The sequence below is a fragment of the Adiantum capillus-veneris genome, chromosome 16 (genome assembly GCF_014529385.1).
Source record: "Adiantum capillus-veneris isolate H3 chromosome 16, ASM1452938v2, whole genome shotgun sequence".
NCBI classification, from domain to species: domain Eukaryota; kingdom Viridiplantae; phylum Streptophyta; class Polypodiopsida; order Polypodiales; family Pteridaceae; genus Adiantum; species Adiantum capillus-veneris.
The window spans coordinates 630,557-642,887 of record NC_140946.1 but is presented as its reverse complement, the minus strand read 5'-3'; positions in this window follow the sequence as shown (position 1 = coordinate 642,887).

Sequence of the window (12,331 nt, the reverse complement as noted above, 5' to 3'; positions counted from 1 at the left end):
GTATCAAAGTACGTGGTAAACACACAATTGTGGCACCTAAAACCTTGGTTTCAATGTTATTATGAGTTAAGGAGCCAAAAAAATGTGTAGTTTCTTGATTTCAAGATATAAAGTCATTTGTATTTGTCAAACTGCACTAGAATAGCTCCAATTCCATGAGAGGCCATCTAGAAGACCAAAATTATGCTCTTATTCAACACGTGCTTAAGTATGAAATTATGTCTATAACTTGCGTATGACTTGGAAACTAGTCTTTGAAGGGCATTTCATTGTTTTGTAACACTAAGTACTGACACTTGGATTTTATAAACATAAAAAAGGCCATCTCTACGAAAATATATAAGAATTTTATGATATTTTTTGGCAAAACACCTTGAAATTTTAGTAAAATTTATAATTTAGAGCTTACCATAATTCTCTCTATAGGGATTGTATTTTGACATGGAGAAAAATCCTGTGTTTTCTTTCCCTCATAACAACCAACCAATGGTAGAAGCAAGGTGTCACAAAAACTTATTTCTAGCTTGACAAATAAATTGCCAAAATTCGGTAGGAAAACAACACTTTAGTCTCTCAAAACACTTAAAGTGTCCAATTATAGTACTATTGTTAATGCTCCAAGATGTAGCATTCAAAGTGCTCTAGAAGCCGGTCCAGACAACTCTTCAAACGAAGCTCCTACGTGCCTTATGATGGTTTCAATCTAGAAGGTTTTGCAGATTTTTAATAGATAGGCTAGATCGTCATAGGTGGCTAGATCTGATTTTGGTAGGTAAATGAAAAGTACTTGAGTTGGTGAGCTTGTCGGTCCTTTCGGATTGAGAATCCAATCCCAAATGAGCAAGTTATGGCCAGTGGAAAGTTTGATGGGGGCCAGTTATGTGCCCAATTGATTGCATTGATAAATATTCCATCTATTGGAATTTTTGCCTCAACAAGGTTTTGGATGGTAGTATGTATTGTATGGAGCTAACAAGAATTGATGACTCGTCGTATGGAGTCTTGAGGGCCAAGATATTGCGGGATGAACTTTATGCCAGATGACGGCAAGATGGTACCAATTGATTTTTTTTCTAATTTAGCAAACTAGGCTAGAGGGCCAAATTTTTTCGGAGAGCATCAATATTGGTAAGGTACAAAGTTGGGGTGATGAATTTTTAGATGGCTTTGACGGCTTGAAGATCAGACAACTGAGCAGGTGACGGGGAGTCTTCAGATCAAGGGAGAAGAAAAAATGAATGGATTTTATTGAAGGGTTTTTGGGGAGGCCTTGGAAGGCCATGCATTGCGAGGCTGCCATGTGGCCCTTAGTGATCCCGCATGTGAGCATCAAGGGTAGAAGTGCGGGGTATTTGGACTTGTGTGTGCCCTCCTATTGGTGTATCACTTGCAGAGGGAGGAACTCTCCCTTGGCATAGCCATGGTGGTCTGTTGCGATCCTGATGTGTGTCGTTGTTGCAAGTGTGGACTATCAGCCGTCACCCTTTATGACAATGCAAGGTAGCTGATGATGTGGCAGTCGAGGTGGGTTCCTATGGCCACAATGGGCCACATACTTTTATTGAAGGTGTTGTCACAGTGTTGTGACATCCCCCTGGATAAGATAATCTCACTTGAGCTTTACAAAAAAAAACCCCACTTTTTTTAAAAGTAGAACTCCCTATAAGAGGGCTTTTTAAAAAAGTTGAAGGGGGGATTTTGCCATTTGGAAGTTTTAAACGGGTGAAGAAGTGGAGCAAGGAGAGGTTTTCTTTATACAAGCCATAGTGACTCTGTAAACTTTTGCAAGAAGAAGCTCGCTATTAAACCCCTTCTTGTCTCGATTCCCTGCTCCCCTCCTCTTTCTTTTTTTTCTCATGTGCTTTGCTTGGTATTCCCGGTGTCGATGTGGTTGGGTGTAGCCCCGATCCAAGGTATGGGTGTGCAAAGAGAGAGAGAGAGAGAGAGAGAGAGAGAGAGAGAGAGAGAGAGAGAGAGAGAGAGAGAGAGAGAGAGAGAGGGAGAGGGAGAGAGAGAGAGAGATAAGAGTATTGCCGGTATCGGTGTGGTTGGGTGTAGCCCCGATCCGAGGTATGTGTGTGCAAAGAGAGAGAGAGAGAGAGAGAGAGAGAGAGAGAGAGAGAGAGAGAGAGAGAGAGAGAGAGAGAGAGAGAGAGTGTGTGTTTGTGGTGTGGAGCAGAGGTTTTGTGTGTGTGGTATGTGCTGGAGCTTTTTGAGAAGCATACGTGTGCATCCATGTATCAAAAATGGTATGCTCAAGTGTTTTTTGTGTTGATTTTGAGGTGAAAACTAGTGGTTAGGGGTGTTGTGTCTACCTTGGGCTGTAGAGAGGCATATATTGTGTTCTCCGAGTGTCTATCCACTTGCCCCTTTCCATCTTATGGTGCCCCAAATGAGGAGCAACCTGATTGTTCCTAATTTGGTGAAGAAGAATAGTTTTTTTATTGGTGGAGATGTTGTCTCGAAGTTATGGTCTGATTTTCAGAGGTGAAGAGAGTCCAGACGTGTGGATTGTGGATTTTGAATCGTATATGATATCACTATGTATGCCAAACGAGGACAACAAGATGCAGACATTCATGTTGGTGATGTCCAGTAAAGTGAAAGTGTGGTACAAAGCATTGGAAGGTGAGTCAAGACATGCTTGGCCGGTTCTATAGACGCATTTCTTACATGATTTCCACAAAGAGGCGTCCCTACTCGAGATTGATGCCAAACTAAAAGCGCTCAAACAAGATGTAAGTGAAAAATTCAGTTCGTTTTTGGTTCATTTTGAAGCTCGTTGGGCAAAGTTAGCGACAACCATGAAGTGGACTAATGGCGACTACTTTAAGCGAAATAAATGCATGGTGTTGGAAAGGGGGAAGTCGGAAAACCACTAGCATACTCAGTAAATTCCTCTCTATGGCCCAGTGATTCCACAACACCCCTATCCCCTAGCAAACATACACCTCGATACACAATCTGCAAACCGACTGTTGTCCGTGCCCATACCCAACCACCTCTAGCTGTGTGCACCCAGCCACAAAGCATGCACTCAATTATCTTAACCTTTGACACTTAGTAGCACTATCAAGTCACATATAGGCAATCCAATAACAAACAACACTCAAGACTCCTACCAAATCTTTGGCAAGCACCCGTTTTCCTTCAAGCTTGTAGACTTGAACAAACCAACATCTTTATAGGGAGCACACACTCACTTGGAGTGGAAGCTCACACATACACGACATATATATATATATAGGCATAAGGGCGAGAGGGAGGATGATAGCATTTTCTCGGACAATGATAATAGAGAGACTATGACAGCACCTACTCGACTAGTTTCAAGAGTGTACAACAATGGAATTTTGCACAACATTCAGTCGAGTCCGTGGTTACGCTTGACTGGAAAATCCGCACCTCTTCCCAGAGCGTCATTCAAAGCTGGCCGCAATGCTTTCTTCCCTCCTAGGGTCACCTTCTTTTAGTACCCTATGATGGCTTGGCAACCCCACCTTAGTTTGTAGCCCTGACATCTATGCACTGCGACAACCCCGCCCTTCATGGCCTCCATCATTCCTTCTCATGGCTTTTATCCCTGCACACAGTCCACTTCGGCTAGTGTGCCATCTCCCTTGCTCGTGGCACTCACTTCTTCTACAGGTCGCAGCCCCTTTATAGTCCTTCCAAGTCCTCACCCCCTGGCTCCACATGTCGCTCTCCTCTCTCATCTGCAGAGCAGGCGGAGTCCCTCAGGTGCACCACTCGGCCAACTGCAGCTTCAAGCAACCCCTCCTCCTTCCTGCATCTAGTGCAGCCCCAAGAACTCAGCCAGCCTCTGTGTGTGGCGCTCCTCTGGCGGCTCTTCTCTTATCCGTCTGCAACCTCTTGTTTCTCCCTTGCTTCAACCAACCCGCCCTCTTTCATGCCTGGATCCCCAAAAGCAGCGCCACCTCCGTTTTCAAGGCGGCCCTTCTCTACTGCAACCTGAGTCTGCTCACGGCCCTGCCTTCAGTTCTCGGCCTTCACCACCTGTTCACCTTGATGCGGTGTCCTCTACACTCTGTAGGACCTGTGTAGCCCTCTCAATGCCCTCCCCTCATGGCCAGCCATGCGATAAAAAGTAGCACCCTTTTTCTTTTGCATGCCATCCCGTGCCTCTCCCTTCTGTAACGCTGGCTGCTCCTCCTGTCCAGGCGGCCCTCTTCTGCCATCAAGCCATACAGATGGCACTCCCCTTATTCACCACCCCGCTCAACTGCTACTTGCACTCCCCTTTCCACTCTCGGCCCTGCCTTCAATGCTCCCATGCAGATGGCGCTGCTCCTTTGCATACCCACCACCTTACAGTATTTCTTCTTTTAGCGCAAACTTTGACTTGGGCCGCTTTCCCACCACCCTTACTTGCCGAACTTTGGAAAAACATTTTTTCTTCCCTTTGAACGCATTGCCTGCACACCCTTCAAATCCCAAGATTCTCCACTTTTAAAAAAAAACATCTGCTTCGCTTCCTTTGAAGCCCCTTGCATCGACATCCACCTCGAGTGCAACTCGTAAAAAACTCCGCAATAATGAAGCATGACTTTGATTACATCAAGGTCGCCCATCTGCAACAGGTCGCTTCTCTCTGGTATAATAGCCTCGTCCTCGATTGTTTCAAATGTAGAGCTATTAAAAACATGCTACAAAAAGCATCAGGAGTGGCACACATTGATAGGCGGTGTCCTTTGGACACTTCAAGTGGCTGAGTCGAAAAACCATGCTTGACCTGCTAAAAAACACATTCGACGTACACCTTGCATCAAGCATGTCCTCGAACGCCGTGCCAGCCACCTCCTAAGCTTTATGTACCTGCTTCTTGCGTACCCCTGGGTCGACAGTGTTTGGCTGCACCAACGTGCCTACATCCTAAAGTGAGGGAAAAGGTAGACTTTGAAATTTTGAAGAATTCTAATGGTTCAACGGCAATTGTGAAGGCGAAGAGTAGGAAAATAAAAAATAAGATTGAGAAGGGTGTGTTGGGTCACAGAGCAGTGGTTCCTACCCAACCACATAGTCCGAGGGATGTTGTTTATGAAGAGAACCATGGAACCGAGGTGTAGCAATTGTGCCATAGAATTGGTGTGAACCTTACAGGATTGTGCGAGAAAATGTAGGAGTTACGACTGAGTGTGATGGATAGTGGATAGCCAAGAGGAGCAAGGGGCAGGGTAACCATTGCATGGCAGGTGCTATAACTATGGATAAGAAAAGCACTATGCATCGGATTGTCCCCAGCCGCCAAGAGAGAGAAGAGGTATGTACCCTTTGTTTGGTCAAGGTAGAGGTCAAGGACAATACAATGGTCAAAGGGAGAAGGCAGGTGAAAATCAAGTGCAACCGGCCCCGACTTTTGGCAGTGAAGTCTCTAGGGTGAACATCATTGGAGTGGATAAGCATGATGTAGACTTTTGACCAATAAAAGGGCAAGATCTAAAAGGAAACTGGAGATTGAGCGGGAAACTAGAGCTCGTGAAGGCAAAGAGAAAGAGTATGAGGGTAGAGAGAAACCAGAAACTAGCAAGAACTTGAGAAGGAATTGCAAGATCAAGCAAGCAAACTTCTAGCTAGGACGTGGCTACCCTAAGTATGAACTGGTAAGTGATGTGCAAAGCCAAAAAGCTAATATAACTTTTGGTCAGTTGTTGTATTACTATCCTAAACTGAGGCGACAATGGTCTAGGAGTGTGAGCATGAGGCTAACAAAAGCTAAGGGCAATGTGTATGAAATACAAAACATGGCATTAAGGGTGGGTAGTCCTCTTGGGGGTGCTATTATCAAAAAGAGGATGCAATTGATGTCTGTCCTCTTGTGGATGCTATCATCAAAAAGAGGATGCAATTTCAGGCCTATATAGATGGTGGAGCACAGGTTTGCATCATGATGGAGTCTGAAATGAGGAGAACAGGTGTTAAAGCAGTAGCCAAATTGAATGTGTACATGAGGATGCCTAACCATGCTAAAGCTAATTACATGCATGTTTTGAACTTTCAAGAAGTTCGATAGTAGAAGAAACCAGCTTGCTATTGCTGCCCACACCCTCCCCTTGCCTTCCCCCCCCCCCCCCCTCCTCACCATCACTGCTCCTCCCCCCGCTCTCGCGTACCCCCTGCGTGCAGGCCCCTGGCCGCCTCCGTTTCACTCAACCCATCCGGCTACCGCTCCCTGTTGCACGTTGCCTGCCCCCCTGCTGCCCAGCACCCTGCTTACCTCCCGTTGCCCGCTCAACCTGGTCGCCTAGCCACCCCCGTCTCACTGCCCTGTCCTTCTACCGTCCTTTTGCCCTCCCCCTTGCCTACCCACAGCCTTTTGCCCTTTGCCCCGCCCGCCTGCATCTTCAATTTTTTAGCCTATCCTGCTTGTCGAGCCTCGCTAATTACCTTGGCATGTTTGGTCCAGCAGGAGCTTCCCCCCTCGTCTTCATCTCTTTGCCTCTCTTTGCAGCAACAGACACAAATGGAGGCTCAAGCTCTGCCACTAAGGAAATCTACTGAAGTCCCCTTGCCCGACCCCGCTAAGCCCACCATTCAACTTGCTCTTTCACCAACAGAGCAAGCGAGCCTAGCCACAGAGGTGGAACGTCTGCAGGCAACCTCCATCATTTGCAAGATTCTCAGCACTAGCCCCAATAGAGAGAGCTGTGTGATCTTCTCCAGGCTCGCCTTCTTGTAGAGGTGGGCAAGATCTTGGACGTTTAGTTCCTCGTATGCAGCTACTATCTGATAAAGTTTGAGACCTCCGAGATGGCGTCCCCGGGGAGGTCACCTAATAAAAATGTAACCTATCACGTGAGTTCAACCGAAGGGTATTTAAAGTTCTTGAAACTTACAAAAATATATATACAAAAGGGAATTATTTTTTCAAATTTGAAAAAAACTTACAGATTTTAAAAGAAAAGGGTACATTATATTCTTAACAAAATTCACAGATAAGGGGTTTTACAAACATGTCTCGAACGCACGTGATATGGTAGTTTTACACATAGTGAACCCCTCAAGATGGCGTCCAAGGTCATCACGATGAGTCCCTTGAGCATCCGAGAAGTTCGAGTCCACTTTCGACAATGGAGACATGGTTTTGACCCAGCTTCAGATGTTCTAGTAGAGGAGGCAGACCTTCCCATCTCCATCTGCTTTCTTGGTTTGAGGAGGGAGTACCTACCACTTTTGTCCAGGATAGGCTCAACGATTGGGACTGTCCTGGAGACACCTCGCACGACAGCCTCAGTAGCTGCCAAGGCGGCTAGCATTCCCTCGGTTCTTGTTCTGGTTAGGGACACCCACACTCTCCCGAAGGTTGATCCTTCTTCCTCGGGTGAGTGGGGGTTGGTTTAGACAGAGCATGGAGTACTCGGGGCTCCCAAAAAATTAGTGCTTCATTTGTCGACAGATATGCCATCTTGCGAAGGCCTGTCCACGGAGGAGGCCCCAACCTACACCACCCCCCCCCCCCCCCCCCCCCCCCCCCCCCCCCCCCCCCCCCCCCCCCTCCAGTCCCACAGTCGACCCAGGGGTCAGGGCCATCCTCGGCTGCTAGGAGATCTCTTGGTAGCACCTTTGCCACGAGTCTCTTTGCGAGAGAGGGATAGTTGCGACCCCCTCTTTTGGTACATATGTTTCCCTTTGCAGCAGTCCCTCATGGTCTAACGAGCTTCGACATTTGGCATCGATGGGACTTCTTTGCCTTCAACTTTACATGGTTTCTCGGTGACTCCTCACCAGACCTTGAGGCAGCTTGCTTCAGGGTTCATGTTTTGTTCCTTGCAGCTAGGGGGATAGAGGCCTTGGACTCAGCGGTTGGCTTCTCTTTTCCCCTTTGCGGCAGGGACCAGACTGAGTGGACTTTAGACTCAGTGATGGAGTGGCTACAGACACAGGCCGTAGAGTTCTCTCATCACATGGGAGACCTAGGGGTTACAGACATGCTTTAGACTCTTTGGCCATTGGCCAAAGAGTTTGTTGTGACACCTCCAGATGCAGCAGGATGTAGACACATTGTGGTTCACTTTTTGTGTTGATACGCAATGCCCCGCCATGCTATGCACACATACATGAGGGCTCCTGGGCAAAGGAGGTTGCTTTACACATGGCTCCATCTACTTGGGATTGGGCTAGTCACTCTTTGCAGTCACGCTTATCTCGAGGACGCTCCGATGCGGATTACACCCCATCAAAGCAAACCTCAAAGATAGCACGTTTAGCTGCTGCGGAAGCATCTGTTCTCTCTTGCTCCCATGAGGATCATCTCATGGAACGTACAGGAATTAGGTGGGCCCCAGTTTCAATGTCAGAGGGGTTGAATGCGTCAGGAGATTCAGCGATTCCTAGTGTGAGGAGAGATTGACCTTCTTATGCTACATGAGCATCATCTGTGTGAGAGCGGCATTAGACATTATGGTCAGCTTTTGTGTGGATGATACGATAATTTTTGGCACTGCTTTTGGACTTGGAGGCATCCAAGGTGGGGTATGTATGACTATTGTGCATTCTTCGTAATAGGTCATTGTGGGCATAGGGATTATTGTGACCGGCAGGGCTCAGTGGATCACTATGCATGTTCAGGGATGTCTTGTAGTCTTTGTGAACATCTATGCGCCCAATGTGGTGAGTGCACGAGAAAAGTTTTGGTCACAGGTTGTTGAGTCTCTACCACAGGCAGACCAATGGTGCATAGGGGGTGACTTCAACATGTTGGAGGACCCTTTTGACAAGATTGGTGGTAGCCGGGCTACTATGCATGGATTTGAGCTGGCAGCTTGGGAGAGGTTTTGTATGGCTCTGAGGGTTTTGGATGTGTGGCAGCATTCTAGCTTTGTGAGGCCCCGAGACAGCCTGGCCTTCTCTTGTTTGGACCACAGAGTGGGAGGAGTGAATCTATCATGGACAAATCGCTTCTACACTAGTGACCACTTTTGTGACTTGGGTGGGACAATTGGCATTCTGGTAGGGACTTCCTTTTCAGACCATGCATGAGTGATCCTCACAATGACTAATAGGCAGAGGAGGGGGAGCATGATGCTTCGCATCCCTGAGAGGGTCTTGTTGGACTCTACGCTCAGAGAGCGAGTGGAGGATCTTTGGACAAAGAGCTTAGGCATGCAGGATTCTCCTGCTAATAGAGTGGCCTCAAGACTAGCTTAGCTTAGTCGATTCTTTCTTCAGGAGTCTTTGGTTTGCCTAGCTGTAGCAAGAGAGGAGGAGTAGCGTCTCCGACAGGGTGTTGATTCCTTGTAGAGGATGCAGGAGCAGCATCCAGACAGTCCTTGGTTGGAGGAGCAGATACAGCAGGCTCGCCAGGAGCTTGTTAGCAGAGAGGAGAGGCGCCATGAGTTTGCTTTCCATTGACAGGTATCTTAATGGACCCAGGTGGGTGACAGAGTGACAGATGCTTGCTTTGAGGTAGTGGAACCTTGGCATACACATGCCAAGTTCAATGAGCTGAGGAGGCTTCATAGCAGTTGTTTTAGAGCCACAGGACATACGTGAAGTTGCTACTAACTTTTACCATGATTTACTATCTGCACAGTCTCAGTCAGAGTATCATGATGCATGCAAAGAGCAGGTGTGGGCACAAATGCCTTGTCTTGTGACTGAGGAGATGCGTCACAGGCTTGAGCTACCTCTTCAGTTAGAAGAGGCGCTGCACACGGTTCTTACTGCACTCCCCCGTGGTAGCTTTCCAGGTGAAGATGGCTTGACCCCCACTTTTTTCTTAGAATACTGGGACCTGCTTGGACTAGATCTTTGTAGTTCTTTTTAGTACATCCTGCACACAGGACAGATGCTTGATAGCATGAGTGAGCGCCTGATCTACCTCATTCCCAAGGAGGGTGGCTCCTTGGATGAGATTTGACAGTGGCACCCCATCACCATCCTCAACTCAGCCTACAAAATTCTTGCCAAGGCTCTAAGTTTGAGGATTCAGCCACTTCTAGAGAGCATTATACATGGGACTCAAACACGTTTTGTCAAGGAGCGTAGTATCCTTGACAACATGTTTACTTTTTGGGAGGCTTCTACCCTAGACCGGCTTCGTGGTGAGGATTTGGTGATTCTTCTTCTTGATTTTGAGAAGGCCTATGACAGGGTTGACTTGGACTTTCTGGAGGGCACTCTAGGCAGGATGGGCTTCTTAGATGCTTGGATCAGAGGGGTGTCAACTTTGTACAGACGAGCACACAGTCAGGTACTTTTGTCAAGATGTAGAGGTGATCGCTTCATGCTCACACGTCGGGTCATACAGGGCTGCCCTCTTGCCCCCTTCCTCTTTCTGTTCTATGATGAGGCTATGAGCAGGTTTTTGGTGTCGCAACAGGTTGGTTTACGTGGCTTAGCACTTTCTATTCGGGGAGATGAGCTACTGGACGCTGAGTTTGCAGACGACTCAGCCTTGTACTTGGATGGCTAGGAGGCCAACCTTTATAGGTGTGAGGAGGCTCTTGAGACTTTTTGTTGTGCATCTGGAGCATTGATCAATTGGAGAAAGATAGTGGCTTTCTCGATTGGTAGTGCTCCTATGCCCAATTGGATGCCAGGTGAGGGTTTCAAGTGGATTCCCCCAGGAAATGCAGTTTGATACTAGGGCTATTAGGTTGGTTTGGACTTGTCTACCAAGAAGCAGATTGCTTCCCTCCTCCTATCTAGTAGGAGGAAGTTGTTGTACATTGGAGCTCCGCATGACTTTGTCTGGCAGGCAGAGTTGTAGTGGCCAATCAGGTGTTGGTTGCTACTATGTGGTACATTACTTCTTGCTGGATCTTGTTGAGTTCTTGTATCAGCTAGGTAGAGAGGCTGATCAAGAACTTCCTTTGGTCAGGGCGTGACACTCAGATAGCCCAGGCCAAAGTGTCTTGGCAGGTCATCACTCTTCCTTGTTCTCAAATAGGGCCTAGGATCATAGACCCAACAGAGCAGAGCAGAGCCCTTCTTGGAAAGCTCATTGTTAGAGGACTTCTTCCATGTGAGGAGCCCTGGAAGGAGTTCTTGCTTCATCGGCTTCGTGCTAGGGTGCCTCAGGCTGGAGGCCCCTGGTGACCTTTGACCATATGGATTTTCACAGAGATGCGCAGAGTTGGCTTGAGCAGGAGACTGGAGGACCGCTTTGCTGTGAGTTTTCTCCGATCTTGGGAGCATCTGTGGCAAGGCCTAGAGCAGCATCAGCCTCCTTGCATGGAGGAGCGCCTGAGACAGCCCCTTGTTTGGAACCCCATGGTTAGCACTTAGAGAGGCCACTTGGTTGGTAGTCGGCCTCATGTTTCCAGGGGTCCCATGGCAGAGGGTCCAGCACGCTCTTTAGGTGATTGGCTATAGTTTTTAGGCTTGTTAGAGGAGCTTCAGGGCTTTTAGCTACAAGGCATGAGAGGGGTGCAGAGCATGTGTCAGGACATCTCAGAGGCAGTACCAGCTGAGTGGCTCACACCTCTCAAGTCAGTAGCACCCAGATGGATGGGAGCCTTCACGTGACAAGAGGTTCTCATCTCAGTTTGGGCTTGCTCAAAGACTATACCCTCCTTATTTTTTGAGATACAGGGTGAGGGATGCTTACATCGAGCTGCAATAGAGACCCCGCAGGTGGCAGAGTGCTGTTTTCAAAGGATCCGAGTGGTGGGCATCTGTGGGAGGACTTATGTCATCGATCCTGACCCAGCAACTCTTGAGATTGGACACTGGAGACTGTGGGCTTGGGAGAGATGTCCACTAGCACGAGTATAGTGGGATCCTGGAGAGTGGCTTTGGCGGGACCCTTTCTCCTCTGCAGTGTCCCTTTCTTGCAGTACAGTGTTTGACTGGGACATCAGATACTGGCAGCATAGAGAGAGGCTCGCCTTGCTGCAGCACCTCATTGGTAGGAGGAGGATCTCAGAACTGAGTTCTTGGAAGCTTTTTGGGAGAAGTTGTGGGACTCCAGACAGCCGAGGCGAGTCACTTTGTTCCAGTGGGTGGTCGCACACAGAGCTATAGAAGTTGGGAGCTGACTTGTACATAGTAATCTTTCGATCGCATGTGCAGCTTGTGGTCATCTTGTGGAGAGTCACTGTCACTGTCTTTGGGACTGTCCTATGGCATAGCACGTGTGGCTTCCTGTTATTCAGCTGATGCCTACTCTTTACACGGCTTGGCAGTACACTTGGGGGCCAATTTCTTGGTCCACTCTCACAGGCCCAACACTTGAGTCTGAGCTATCTTCCACCAGCAGGATGATACCGATGCAAGGGGGGATGACCTACACTCTAGCCTGCCACAGAGCTTACTCCACAGGAGTGGTGTTGTGAGAGAGAGGAGTGTTGGGAGCTCATCGGCGACCTGA